At 41.5% G+C, this 13,845-nt stretch overlaps 1 protein-coding gene across 3 annotated transcripts in view; it reads left to right on the forward strand.

The window, feature by feature from the left end:
- FNBP1L (formin binding protein 1 like) overlaps positions 1 to 13,845 on the forward strand; it is a 73,298-nt gene that overhangs the window by 11,405 nt on the left and 48,048 nt on the right. The window lies entirely within an intron of this gene.

Below are 13,845 nucleotides of genomic sequence, written 5' to 3' on the forward strand. Positions count from 1 at the left end.
CAATGTTAAGATGGGCTGCCAAAGAGAGGCAGATGAGAACTCCCACTGTGAACCATGAAAGTCTTAACACATTTAGATAAAATGGAAAAACTGGTAGTTAACTGTGAGCATTAGAAGTCTGTGCTCTCCCACGTATTACTGAAATCTGTTGGATGGGAAATTAACCCTGTATCAATTGTGTCCACCAGGTTTCAAGATATAGCACCAATTTAAATTTGAGGAAGCATAGCCCTGGTCACTACGTACTCCTGGTCAGGTACCCTGTTCAACAGTTGGCCTGTTTTTAGTTCTGTACCTGGTATCTGTTTTAATCATATTGTTTTATATATTAATGTGATTATTATTAATTTGTTGTAGTTTAAGGAAAGGTGTTTGAATCTCCTTAAATTATGGATAGGAGTGAATGATTGCACCTTAGCACTCCAGTTGGATATGGGACAGGTAAGGAAGATAATATCATGTTTCTGTTTCTAGTCCAAAGCATAATCTTAACTTATATTTTAAGGAGCTGTTTATAGTCTCTGGGCAGATGTTGATTTTGGTAGCAGTATTTTCCCACTTTGCTTTTTTGAAGAATGAAGAAAGAAAGAGATCCTTGGGACTACTAACAACACCACATGTCACCCGTGTTTGACATAGCTATTGATGTCCAAATGGGGGTGGAGTGGGGGATCTAAGATGGGTAATCATTTGGCCTGGTGGGTCAGAAGCCTGCTAGCCTACCATGTGCTTGTGGGTGAGACTGGTTGGGAAAGAGATGGGTAGGACTACAGTTAAAGAAGCCAGCTAAGACATCTGGCTATAAAATACATGCTTGATTGGTATAACTTTTTGCAATATTACATGAGCAGCCATAATAATAATAATGCTTTTGTGACCTTAGGAGGCTGGCATACGTTGACTGCAGTGATTCACTAGCTTGGTGGGTTACAAGTTTCAAAGCCTGATATAAGACATAGGGGGAGTTGGGCTACATGTCTGCTCTGTTCTACTCCTGATATATTAAGCAACTTCAACAGCACTGGGGTGAAAACAGCAACAGCTGGAGTCATTTAGGCCAATATGGAGAAATGGTATTGCCTGGTTGCACCACATGGTAGCTTGGTTAGTGTGTACACACACACACACACACACACACACACACACACACACAAGTCCTGCCTATTGTACTCCTCACTCCACCTATAGAGTATTGCCAGGCAGGCCAGTATAATGTAGTAATATTCTGCTTGTGTGCCTAGAACTTCAGGCATGAAATGGTTTGCAACATCTATCTGGGTAAGGCTCAGATAAGGCCACCCAGTGGGATGTGAAACTAAGTGGATTCAAACTCTCACACATTCAAGTCTACAACACACCACACTGTTATATGCATTGCATATAAAGCCTTTGCTTTTTTAGGATGGAAAAATGAGGTTCCCACCCGCATACATTCTAAAGAGCTTTATTTTTTTAAGTTCAGAGACCATGCTCAAGTGGAGTTGGGAGAGCAAACTGACTGACTTTTTCTTTTCTTAAGGCTTACTAAATGCTTTAAAATCAGCAGACTAAGGAATGTGGAAGATGTATTGCTGTATCTAGTCCCAGAGACTAAGAAATATAAGGCACTTGCTTAACTTTGTGGCCCAGGGAGGATAGAACACCATTAACGTGACTAATATCATTGTAGCTGTTAAAGTGACCCACCCTGTCCCTAACTGCTGGGATAAAAATGAGTTTAACACTTCTGGATTGCTTTGTAAGTCTCTTTTTTTGAGGGGGGGGTCATTATTTCACAATAACGTGGGGATGCCTCTAATATTTATGTAGGCACTTGCAGTCATGATGTCAAATTGATCAGAAGGTCGGCAGTTCGAATCCCCTTGACGGGGTGAGCTACCATTGCTTGGTCCCAGCTCCTGCCCTCCTAGCATTTTGAAAGAATGTCAAAGTGCAAGTAGATAAATAGGTACTGCTCCGGCGGGAAGGTAAACGGCGTTTCTGTGCACTGCTCTAGTTCACCAGAAGCGGCTTAGTCATGCTGGCCACATGACCCGGAAGCTGTCTGTGGGCAAACGCCGGCTCCCTCGGCCTATAGAGCAAGATGAGCGCCGCAATGCCAGAGTCGTCTGTGACTGGACCTAATGGTCAGGGGTACCTTTACCTTTAAGGCTGCAATACTAATCCATTTACCCGCGAGTAGGCTCCATTGAATTCTGTAAGTCTTACTTCTGAGTGGACATGGTTCGGCTTACAATGTGAGTCCTGCTTAACTCAGTGGAACTGACATCTGAGTAGACATACCTAAGATGGTGCTGTGAATTTATCTCTTGGAAACTCATGGAATAGTGAGTGACGCTAAATTTTTCTGTTATGTTTGCTCCAAACTAGGATTGTATATACAGTGGTACCTCGGGTTACAGACGCTTCAGGTTACAGGCGCTTCAGGTTACAGACTCTGCTAACCCAGAAATAGTACCTCGGGTTAAGAACCTTGCTTAAGGATGAGGACAGAAATTGCGCGGCGGCAGCAGGAGGCCCCATTAGCTAAAGTGGTGCTTCAGGTTAAGAACAGTTTCAGGTTAAGAACAGACCTCCAGAACGAATTAATTACTTAACCTGAGGTACCACTGTAATGTAAATGGAAGCCAGATGGGCCAAATAATAGTTCCTTCAAGTGAGCCACTTGCTAAGATCTACCCCTCAAACATCCCTTTTCTGTCCAGATATATAATAGACCAGTAGGCTGGTAAAGTTTTGGACACATCTTCCAGACTGTCTTATATAATTCTGTGCTCTGTGACACCTACCAATGGATAATTTCATGAATGGAAGCTATATGAAATATAGCTGACAAATAGATGACTAGCTTTAGTAATTTATTTCAGTTTCAACTAAACCCTGGACAATCTTGTTCAACAGACAATTCAGAATTTGACAGCTGCCAACGTGGGTTAGTCTTTTCATTGTCTACTAAATATGCTTAACACATTGTTCTGATTTCTACAACAGACTGTCCTTGCTGCGAAAAAGTTAGTAAATCAATACGCTTGCTTGACTGCCCTATCTGGGAATGACTTTAGATGCATATAAAGCATACAAAGCCTTTTTCATAACAACCAGTGTTATGAAAAAAATGCAAGGTGATCATACAAGGCTGTATAAAGTACTGAACTTTGCTTCTGAGTAGTATGACAGTAGCTGAAAAGAATGTTACATCATACAGTACAGATTGTCATTTACTTTTCTTTCAGTTGTTATTTACTTTTCTTTGCTTAACGGGGCTTCATCCTCAGTGATGCAGTTCTAATTAAGAAATGCTGCTGTCAGCTACTTTGATGTTCGGAATAAAAGTGCAGATAGGGTTCTTTTTTTAAAAAAAGAGGATGTAAGAAAAGCTGCTGGGTTGGACTATCGGGTCAGCAAACTTTTTCAGCAGGGGGCCGGTCCACTGTCCCTCAGACCTTGTGGGGGGCCGGACTATAGGGGGGGGGGAATGAACGAATTCCTACGCCCCACAAATAATCCAGAGATGCATTTTAAATAAAAGCACACGTTCTACTCATGTAAAAAACACCAGGCAGGCCCCACAAATAACCCAGAGATGCATTTTAAATAAAAGGACACATTCTACTCATGTAAAAACATGCTGATTTCCAGACTGTCCATGGGCCGGATTTAGAAGGCGATTGGGCCGGATCCGGCCCCCGGGCCTTAGTTTGCCTACTCATGGACTAGTTCTTCATCCTGCTCTCAGAGTTCACAATCAATTAGCTATGGAAAGTCCTCAAGCAGCACATTAGGGCAATGGCCCTGTCCCTTTGTGGTCTCCCAGAAACTTGTGTTCAGTGAAATATTACCTCTGATCCTGAATGTAGCACTTCAGTAGCCTTATTCTCCATGAATTTATATTGATTCCCTTTTAAAGGCATCTAAACTTGCAGCCGTCGCTTCATCTTATACGTGCTGTGTGTAAAGAAAGCGCTTCTTTTTAATCTGTCTTGAATATCCTACCATTCAGTTACATCAAATGGTACCCTATTATCAGTTTTCTTCACAACATGCATAATGTTATAAATAAATCTGTTATGCCTTTCCTTACTCATCCTTTTTTTTTCTCTCAGCAAAAAAAGCCCCCAAACATTTTAATTTTCCTTGGTTGCGTCAACTTCCCCAATCATTTTGGTCACAATTTGCTTTTGGTTTTAATTTATCTTGCTGAGCTTGTTCCTGATGGAAAGCTGGGGTTTGTAAGAGGTGGTGTGGTTACTGCCCTGGCTTCCTTGCCCCCGTTGCTAAACTTGGGTGCTTCAACTTCTATTCTCCTTGCTAGTTTCCTCCAACTTCTGCAGACAAGGAAGTCTGCAAGATATTTTGGAAACGTAATTGTTCAAAAAGTAGAAATGCCAGAAATATCCCTAGTAAGTTTGCAAGCAAAGTGGAGCAATGGGGGAAGGCACCAGCTGTTGGAAAGGAAACTGCTAAATATAGGAATGCTGGTTAGGGCTGTGCAAAATTTTGTGGGTGAGATGGAGGGATGTCGTTGGGGTGTGGGGGCAGGGGAGGGAGAAGGGCTGCAGCATTTCCAATGACTCGGCATAAGCAGAGTCATACTTGGGGAAATACCTTTGCATTACTAGGGCTATTGGTGCGGACAGAACAATTAACATGTCCAGAACTGCTCTGACAGATTCCCCTTAGCTTGCTGGAAATGCAAATCAGAATCTCTTCTAGCTTCCCCATCCAAGCAATGGGGTGAGAGAGAGGGAGGAACAGAAAAGCATGCAAGGCAAAGCCTTCCACGCCCACTGAAACTCACTCCTTCGTCAGGCTGTGTGTCTGCGTTCCCACTTTGCCATTGCTCAGCTTCTTCCCAAACAACTGAGCTGCAGGGGTTAAATCTCCCCAACTCAAACTGCTTAGTAGCCGATACAGAAACAGCTGATTTAGGGCCAGGAGGGTAGTAGTTCTCCCACTCAGGGTGCTGAGCCAAGGGGGGTGCAAAATTGAGAAGATCCATACAGTGGTACCTCAGGTTAAGTACTTAATTCGTTCCAGAGGTCCGTTCTTAACCTGAAATTGTTCTTAACCTGAAGCACCACTTTAGCTAATGGGGCCTCCTGCTGCCGCCATGCCGCCAGAGCATGATTTCTGTTCTCATCCTGAAGCAAAGTTCTTAACCTGAAGCACTATTTCTGGGTTAGCGGAGTCTGTAACCTGAAGCATATGTAACCTGAAGCGTATGTAACCCGAGGTACCACTGTAATTAAGAAGATGCATTTGGGGGGTGCCAAATTTTGGCCTTGCATAGGTCACTATATTACGAAAGATTATCCAATATGCCTCTGCCAATTTTCTTCTTTGTCTTTTATATGCTGTAAGTGCAGCAGTGCTAACTGTGGCACAGAGAACAACACCTCAGCCCAGTAAAGCAGAACTCAAGGCTACTTCGGGAGGAGAAAAGAAACACTGAAATAACTCTGCCAATTTTTTATTTTATTTTTTTGCTGGAGGAAAGAGAAGAAGTGGAGCTCTGCAAGTGTGAAAGCGGCACTTCTAATTCCTTGAACCAAAGATTGTATTAAATGCTTGACTGGGATTTACAAACATACCAGCTTTTCTTAGTACAATGGGTTGATGAATGTGATATTTTGACCATTTGCAGCCCCTTTTAGCAGAGTTTACATCAACATTTTTGCAATTTATTTTTTAAAAATGATTTTGTTGCTCACTTTTTATTTTAACTTTCAGACCGCTCAGGAATTGGTGTATTTGCTCTTATTCCCAGCTAGTAAAGCTTCTTTGCCACTTAGGGAGGAAAAACCAACAACATTAAAATTGACATAACAGATTCTTAAACTCTATTGTAAGTTCTGTAATTCCCACAGGTGATTCAAAGGGTGTTTTCTCTTCACTCTTGACATTGGTATAAAGAAGATTAGCATGTGTAAATAGGTTATGAATTTCTCAGTACGCATTAAGGGCAATGATGATTTTCAGTTTTCACCATATTGTGGCTAAGATGTTAAAGGCATGTTCAAAATACCGACCCCCAATATTCTGCCTGGAGGTAAAATTGAGAGTGGACCTCAGTGGTCCTTTATAATCCCTTCTCCGACTCATTCTGGAAAGAAAGTTACAGGTCAGCTGGAAGGTTCTCTGTTTGTTTGAATGCATCCTGGAAGGCATCCTGTGTTCGTTTGAATGTGTTACTTTCTTCCCACCCCCCCACCCCCCATGGACGGAGCATAAAACAAGATGCACACTTCTCATTTTGGAGAGCCAGGTAATATCTGAACAAGCGCTAAGAACTAAGTACTTTTGAGAATAAATCCAAGCCACCATTAACTTTGTCTCAAAACAAACTCTGTTATGCGAGATGTAGACCTTAGTTGTCAGCAGTTGCAGCTTTGATATGGATCATTTAACAAGTTTCTGACCGAGTAATTGTTGTATTGTGGCACCTTTTTTATTGAGATATGATTTCTCAGAGTAAGTTATATTGTTCAGCGTGGCAGGGGGGGAAAGCTGACTCCAGGAGTTTTACCACTAAACAATATAACTTGCGTAATTTTCCGTAGCGATAGCTATCCTCTGAACAACGTGAAGGAAAATTGTGAATAATGAACTGAGAAACTATGAGCAAACAGCAAAAGAAGCCATTCCTGATTTAGGACTTCTTTCCAAAGATGACATTTTGGAAGGAGTTTACAGATCTTACTCACTTCAACGTAATGTGTAAAATTACAACACAATGATCATCACAGTCTCTCAGGAAAAAAAAAAAAAATTCCAACCAGACAACTTTAGGACCAGAACTCTGTGTAGCTGACCTGGTTTTCAGCTGGCAAGGCTGTGGTTCAGATATTCTGTAACAGAGGTGGTGTCATTGGGGGTCAGTCAGCAGATTTCAGAAGAAAACAAAATGTGAATTCAGCTGGCTTTCCATAATAGAAGGTTTTACATAAGTGCTTGACAATGACTTACCATTGGGCTTTTTAGAGAGTGCAAGTTTAAACAGGCAGATCTGGAAGGAGTCCGCTTAAACATATAACTACCTGAACTTTGAGAAGCCTACATAATACAGTTGTTTACACTAGTGACTTCTGGATATTTCAAGCATTTAGTGTACAAAGAAAGAGAGAGAATCTGGCAGTGAGGTTTCATTTGTTGTGTCTTAGATCTAGAAAAGTAGGATTTGACTCATGGGAGCTGGTATGATACAGAATGATTGTACAATTAGAAAAGTTTTGACAAATATTTAATACTAGCAGGTACTGAGTGCCCAGTGCTGCCAGGGTATTCTTAGAAGCCTCAGAGTTGTGATTTTTAAAGAGATAATATAATTTGTGAATTTTGACCTGTCGGGTAATGTGTTTTTATCTTGTATTTTATTCTGTGAACCACCCTGAGATTTCGTGATGAAGGGCAGTATAATAAATTCAATAAATAACAATAGTAGTAGTAATGTCAAAAATCAGGTCAAGTTACACACAGGTAATGCTCAGTCTACCATCTTGATTCAGAATGGCACCTGGCACTCCCCATCTCAGTTCATGCCAAATTTGGCAGCTGAACCTATGCCAGAAAACAGGTGAAGTCATGCCAAAGTGACATTTCACTCCACAATATTGATTCAGCATGGTGCCTGGCGTCCATATGACATTGAAGTCCACCACCCATGCCTCGGAAATCCCTATGCTGAGTTTAGTGATGATACCCTGACAGTCACCCAAACACAGAGACCACAAACAGACAAACCATTTCCCAACATATATTGTATATATAGTTAGATGCGAATTTAAAGGCCACTAGGGAAGAAGGTGCCAGGGCCTTTAATTACCACACTTTGAATGTTTTATTGAAGTCAAGGAAGAGGATAGATCTAGAAACCTATCTTAGATATTTAAGAAGTCAGTACTTGGGCTACTGCACAGTATTTCTGGATTAGTCATCTTGAACAGGAGCACCCATAATACGTTTTCTGAAGCATCCAAGTGACCTATGCAGATCAAAGCTTCAAGAAAAACACAATTATCAAAAAGTGATTTGCAAAACTAAAATGTTTTTCTTTTCTAGAAAACTTAAGCACGGGGTATTTTGTATAGACGTTTTTGAATGAAGATGGAGCTACATAAGGCAAGAGGGGAAGCCCTGTGTGGAGTGCTGATATAACTTACTGGTTATATTTGGTGTCATTAAGGTGGACATCTTTCTGCCAATGACATGTAGTGGGACACATAACCAAGTGTACTAACTTAAGATAATAGGAATACCGTTTTTGGTGGTGACGCTGTATTCTGTTCTTAGTCTCTCCTGAAAGGAGAGTCTTTTTGGATGGGCAGATGTTGGTATTTTGGAACGCTTTCAACATAGTTACTTCCTATGACAACAAGTGAGCCATAAAGGGACTGTGCATATTAGTTCCATGTGTACATTTTCAAATAGTCTAAATTGTGGAACAGTGACTCTTAAGCGTGTCCTTTCCAAAAACCATTAAACAGCTGCAGAAATGTAAATTCTCAGTTAAAGTACTTCCTTTTGAATGCTCCTCTGCGATTCATTATAGGCCTTAGTAGACTATGACTCTCTCTTCTGGTATGAAAGCGTTGAGCTTCATTCTGTTTGAAAGCTGAAGTTAAATATCTGCTAGGGCTCATCATCATAGCCCAAGTGACTTAATAATGATAAATGCAACATTAATTAACAAGTCATACAATTTATAGTTTTATTGTTAGGAATAAGTGTTGTATTAGCTGGGGAGGTGCTATGCTCTAACTCTGGCAATAGCAGACAAGTATAATTAACCATAGCAATATTTTCCACAATTTTCTCTCTCTCTCACTCTCCCCCCCTCAATCCTGTCTTTAGTACTCATCGAAGGCACCCTTCACATGCCTCATGCTGATTTAAGATTCTTGGAAACAGATACTTCAGTCACTATGTGTTGTCAGTTAGTCAACTGCCCATTGCTGTTTGTTCCAGCACTCAGAATGTATTGCAGGTGAATAGACCACTTCTTCAGTGCTTATTTAACTTAGTTCCCAAAGGAACATGATTGTCTTTTAAGTCTTAAATTCCTTGAGGATTAATGTTGGGGGCGACCTAAAAAAGGGGGCCAAAAGCCACACCTGCAAAGGTTATCAGCCATCCAGGATCATAAATACTCTGCAGGTGTACATATCCCTGTCATTCTTTATAAGTCCTTTCTTTTACCTGTGACAACTGAGGTACACAATGGAAAAGATTAAAAGGATCAGTCCTAGTGGGTTAGATAGACCTAGTTGGATAAGAGTTAGAATTAGATAAACCCAATGAGAAATCCTTCCAGAAATAAAATATCCAAGCTTGAGTTCCTAACTGTCTTGGGTTCAGCTTCATTATTAGGTTCTATGGAGAGTGGTAAATACATATATTGTGTCCACCTTGGCCTAACCACCATCTTAGGGATGTGTACAAACAGGTTACCACTGCATATGTTTTTATATTATTGTAATACGATGCTCATACTTGGTCCCTGTTCATTACCTTGTTGCATATATATTTTTTGTATCAAGTGAAGGTTGAGATCCTTTTTGAAGGCAGCACTACATATTATACATCATAGCAACCTTACATTGACTTACAAGAACATGAATCTTTGCAGCAAGATCATCCTTATCCATAACAGGGTGCAGTTGGTGCACCAGATGATGTTGGTGGAAACTGCTTTGTACTACAGATGTCACTTGGGTAGCTATAGACAAAGATTGATCACCACCACCATAAAGGGAAAATGCAGCATTGTTCAGCACAGGCTGAACTCCTACATCCTGGTTAAGAAAAAACAAAAAGCCTTGCACTTATAGTACTTCCTTTGGAAACCTACAGGGAAGCTCTTAATATTCAATTTTCATATAGGATGGCCCTGTGGTTCCTTCTGATAGTTTGAGAACCTCTAGTCTTCCTACATGCATTAAAGCAATTCTCCACTTGCAGTTGCAAAATATGCCAATCCCTGTTGACTTTGCTTTTATATTCTATTTCAGTTTGTGGTTGTAATATTGATAATGGGTATATTCTACTTCTACTTTGCCTTGCTTATTTCCTGCGCAGTAGAAAACTGTGTGATAAGATGCCACCTTCTTCTGCTCAATGGTAATGAATGCTGTGTTTGGCTGTAGGAATTCTGAGATACGTTTTCTATTGCCAGTGTCTCAACTCTTAATATGTGTATACCCAGTCCTCCTTCAGTCTAATCTGGGGGTGGCCAACCTGTGGTCCTCAAGATGCTGCTGGACTTCAACTCCCATCAGCCCCAGCTGCATGGCCAATGATCAAGGTTAATGGGAGCTGTAGTGAGGCAGCATCTAGAAGACCACAGGTGAGATGCTCCTGGTCTAATATCTCTAATCACAGGGGAACATGGAATCTGGGCATAAAACTGAACACCAGTTCTGAGAGTAAGAAGTGAACCCTAACAAATGACAAAGCCACTATACATATTTCATCTTGTGATAATATTATCACAATAGTTAACTTGGGCATGGTGCAGTGTAGATTGATCTTTGCTTTGCTGCCAAGTGAGCCTGGTGACTTCAACTTCTAACAAAAATAATGTAAGAGGAGCAGTGCTGGATCAGACCAAACAGCTATCTGGTCCAGCATCCTCTTTCTCACAGTGGCTAACAAGTTGCCTCTGGAGAGCCCCAAAACAGGACTTGAGGGAAATAGCCCTCTCCTGTTGTCCCCCAACAACTGGTATTCAGAGGCAAAGTCATGAACTGAGAATTCTCCTGGATTATGAGAGTGACAAGGTATGAGATTTTACTCCATTAATCAGATTTGTCTTGATCAAGTTGCACTTTGGGATCCAGTGGTAGGAAAGTAATTGCTTACATTGCCTCTCCCCCCCCCCCAATTTGCTTGAGTTCTGTTTGTGAGGAAATCTAGCAATGTTTTTAAAAACGGCACTTGACTAGTTTTCCACAGACCTGGCAGCTTGTCAGAACAGTGAACTAAGAAGTCCAAACTAGGACAGCAAAAGCATTGTTCTTGTGTTCACGGCAGGAAGCTTGTTCTAATGTCTCTGACTGTTGGTTCAGTTCCAGAGCACCTTATTGGAGTTTCAGTGCAAGGATGAAATAGTCAAAGCAAATGGATAAAAGCAGAACAAAATGGAGAATAGCCAGATTCTAGTAACTATTAACTTAAAGAAATGCATTATGATGAATGGATGAGATAGTTATTTCAAAGCTGTACATGCGACGTTACACCTTCCCCCACCCAAACGTTGCCTTGCCTACTTCCCAGCGCATACTTGGACTCGTGATTTAAGATCCATAGTGATGTGCTAGTACCGTATCACACAGCACAGACAAGGCTGTTGTCCAAGAATGGGTGGTGCTCTAGCAAAAATATGGCCATATTTCAAGCTAGGTTTTCACTTACGGTAAATTGTGTGGTGCAGATGTATCACGTCTCTGTGTGGTTGAGGCAATGGATTTATGGAGATGCTCTATTGTTGTTCTTCCCCCACCCCCAAAATGCTTCATCGTTTGCAGAGAACAAGGTTCCTGGATTATTAACCTCTTCAAGCTAGAAATGCTTAATATTATTGAAGAGTAGAGCACTACAGTGGCCAAGCTGGTCTTTAAGGATCCACTGTTTTGAGTTTGTCAGCAGCACATCTTCACATTCCTTCTCATTGATTCAGTGTTAGTCCACATACTTGGGTTGCAATGAAGAAGTAGATGAATTATAATGTGGTTGGGATGTAATATATGGCCATATTTACCCAGTATGCTGGATATAACTGAGAGGATAATAATAGAAACCTGATAGCCTTCATTCTTTTTAAGGCCGAGTTTTGGCTTCCATTTGCTGCCTCATATCGCTTTACCATCTACCATTGCCATTAATTTTTATGTATCGTCTAATCTTCAGGTGTTATATATATATTCTCAAATATATTGCATGTAATGTAAAATGGCTTTAATGGCAGTCTGAGACCATGCACATGTTTGGAATATCAAACAGTTAATTACTAGGTTTGTTGAACATTAAAGCTAAAGTTGCAGTTGAAGCAATCGTCTTAAACAAGGCAAACTAATAAAAATGAAATCAGCCTGAAGCGCAAGTTTCAATTATGGGCATGCTTTTAGAACTAAGCCTCTTGGCAATCATGAACAGTTCAAGTGTAGTCTTTGTGCACTGAAGCATTGAGGTTTCCCTTTGTCTCATCTTCCTCTTCTCTGTGGCCCAAACAGTAGCTACAGAGCCTTGGTTTATTTACTTCATATGTACGGTTTGCTCCTCTATGTTGAGCCCACTCAGGTTCACCACACTGTGGCGTATATATTGGGGCACATTGAGGCCAGGAGATAAGCATAAGTAGAGTCTGAGGGAGGCGACAGCCACAACTCTGCCACAATTGTAGGGCCTGGGTGTTTTTTCTAAAGTGGGGGGACACGGGTAAGAAGGAGCTATCTGCCAAAGTGAACTCCACCGCCATTACTAAGGAGAGAATCCAGTAGGGACTTCGACTGAGCTCAGAAAGCACTACAACCCCAAACCTGGGTTTCCAGCTGTTTTTGGACTACAATTCCCATCACCCCCAACCACTGGTCTTGCTAGCTAGGGATGATGGGAGTTGTAGTCCAAAAAACAGCTGGAGACCCAAGTTTGGGAAACACCACAATAGAAGGTTCCTTCATGCTCAGCTATCTGAATCCTAGAGCATATTTCAAATATGTACTATAATCTGTAGTAATTCTATGTAATATACAGTGGTACCTCAGGTTAAGTACTTAATTCGTTCCGGAGGTCCTTACTTAACCTGAAACTGTTCTTAACCTGAAGCACCCTTTAGCTAATGGGGCCTCCTGCTGTTGCCGCGCCACTGGAGCACGATTTCTGTTCTCATCCTGAAGCAAAGTACTTAACCTGAGGTAATATTTCTGGGTTAGCGGAGTCTGTAACCTGAAGCGTATGTAACCTGAAGCGTATGTAACCTGAGGTACCACTGTATATTACACTGTATATGTAAGTGCTGTGTGAGAGAATCCAGCAACCAGGTTGCTCACTTGGGTGAGAAGGTTTGAACATATAATGCCCATCCTGGCCTGACTGCACTGGCTGCCAATTAGTTTCCAGGCCTGGTTAAAATGCCACCTGCTCCCCTATAAAGCCACAACGGCTCGGGACCACAATACCTCAAGGACCACCTCTCCCCATATAAACAGACCTGGACCCTGCAATCATCATCTGAGGCCCTTCTTCATGTGCCTCCTTCATGAGAGGCCCAGAGGGTAGCAACATGAGAAGAGGCCTTTTCTGTGGTGGCTCCTCACTTGTGGAATGCTCACCCCAGAGAGGCCCGCCTGGTGCCTTTGTTATGTATCTTTAGGTACTAGGCAAAACCACTCCTCTTCTCCCAGGCCTTTGGCTAATTAAACAATCTATGGCCTTTAAAACTGTGTTGGGGGGCATGTTTTTGTTTTTGTTTCTAAGTATGTTACATATTTTTGTGTTTTTATTTTGTAAACTGCCCTATGATCCTTGGATGAAGGGCAGTATAGAAAATTGATCAATAAATAGAATAAAATAAATAGATACACTTGGTACAGAAACCTCCAGTGACTCACTATGTAGGATGGGCATTGGGTTGCTGAACTAGAGATGAGAAATTGGTCCCTAGCAAGGGGGTGGGAAGAATATGGCTCTTCCAGGGAACAGGGGAGCTAAGTCAGCAGCAAAAGAGTAACAGAGCCTGGGATTAAAATATATACTGCAAACTCCACAGTTCAGCTCCTTCAATCTTGACCCCCGACCCCCCAGCTGGACCTCCTTTTCAAAAAATGCTGAACTAGATAGACTGTCAATTTC

The sequence above is a fragment of the Podarcis raffonei genome, chromosome 6 (genome assembly GCF_027172205.1).
Source record: "Podarcis raffonei isolate rPodRaf1 chromosome 6, rPodRaf1.pri, whole genome shotgun sequence".
Lineage (NCBI taxonomy): Eukaryota > Metazoa > Chordata > Lepidosauria > Squamata > Lacertidae > Podarcis > Podarcis raffonei.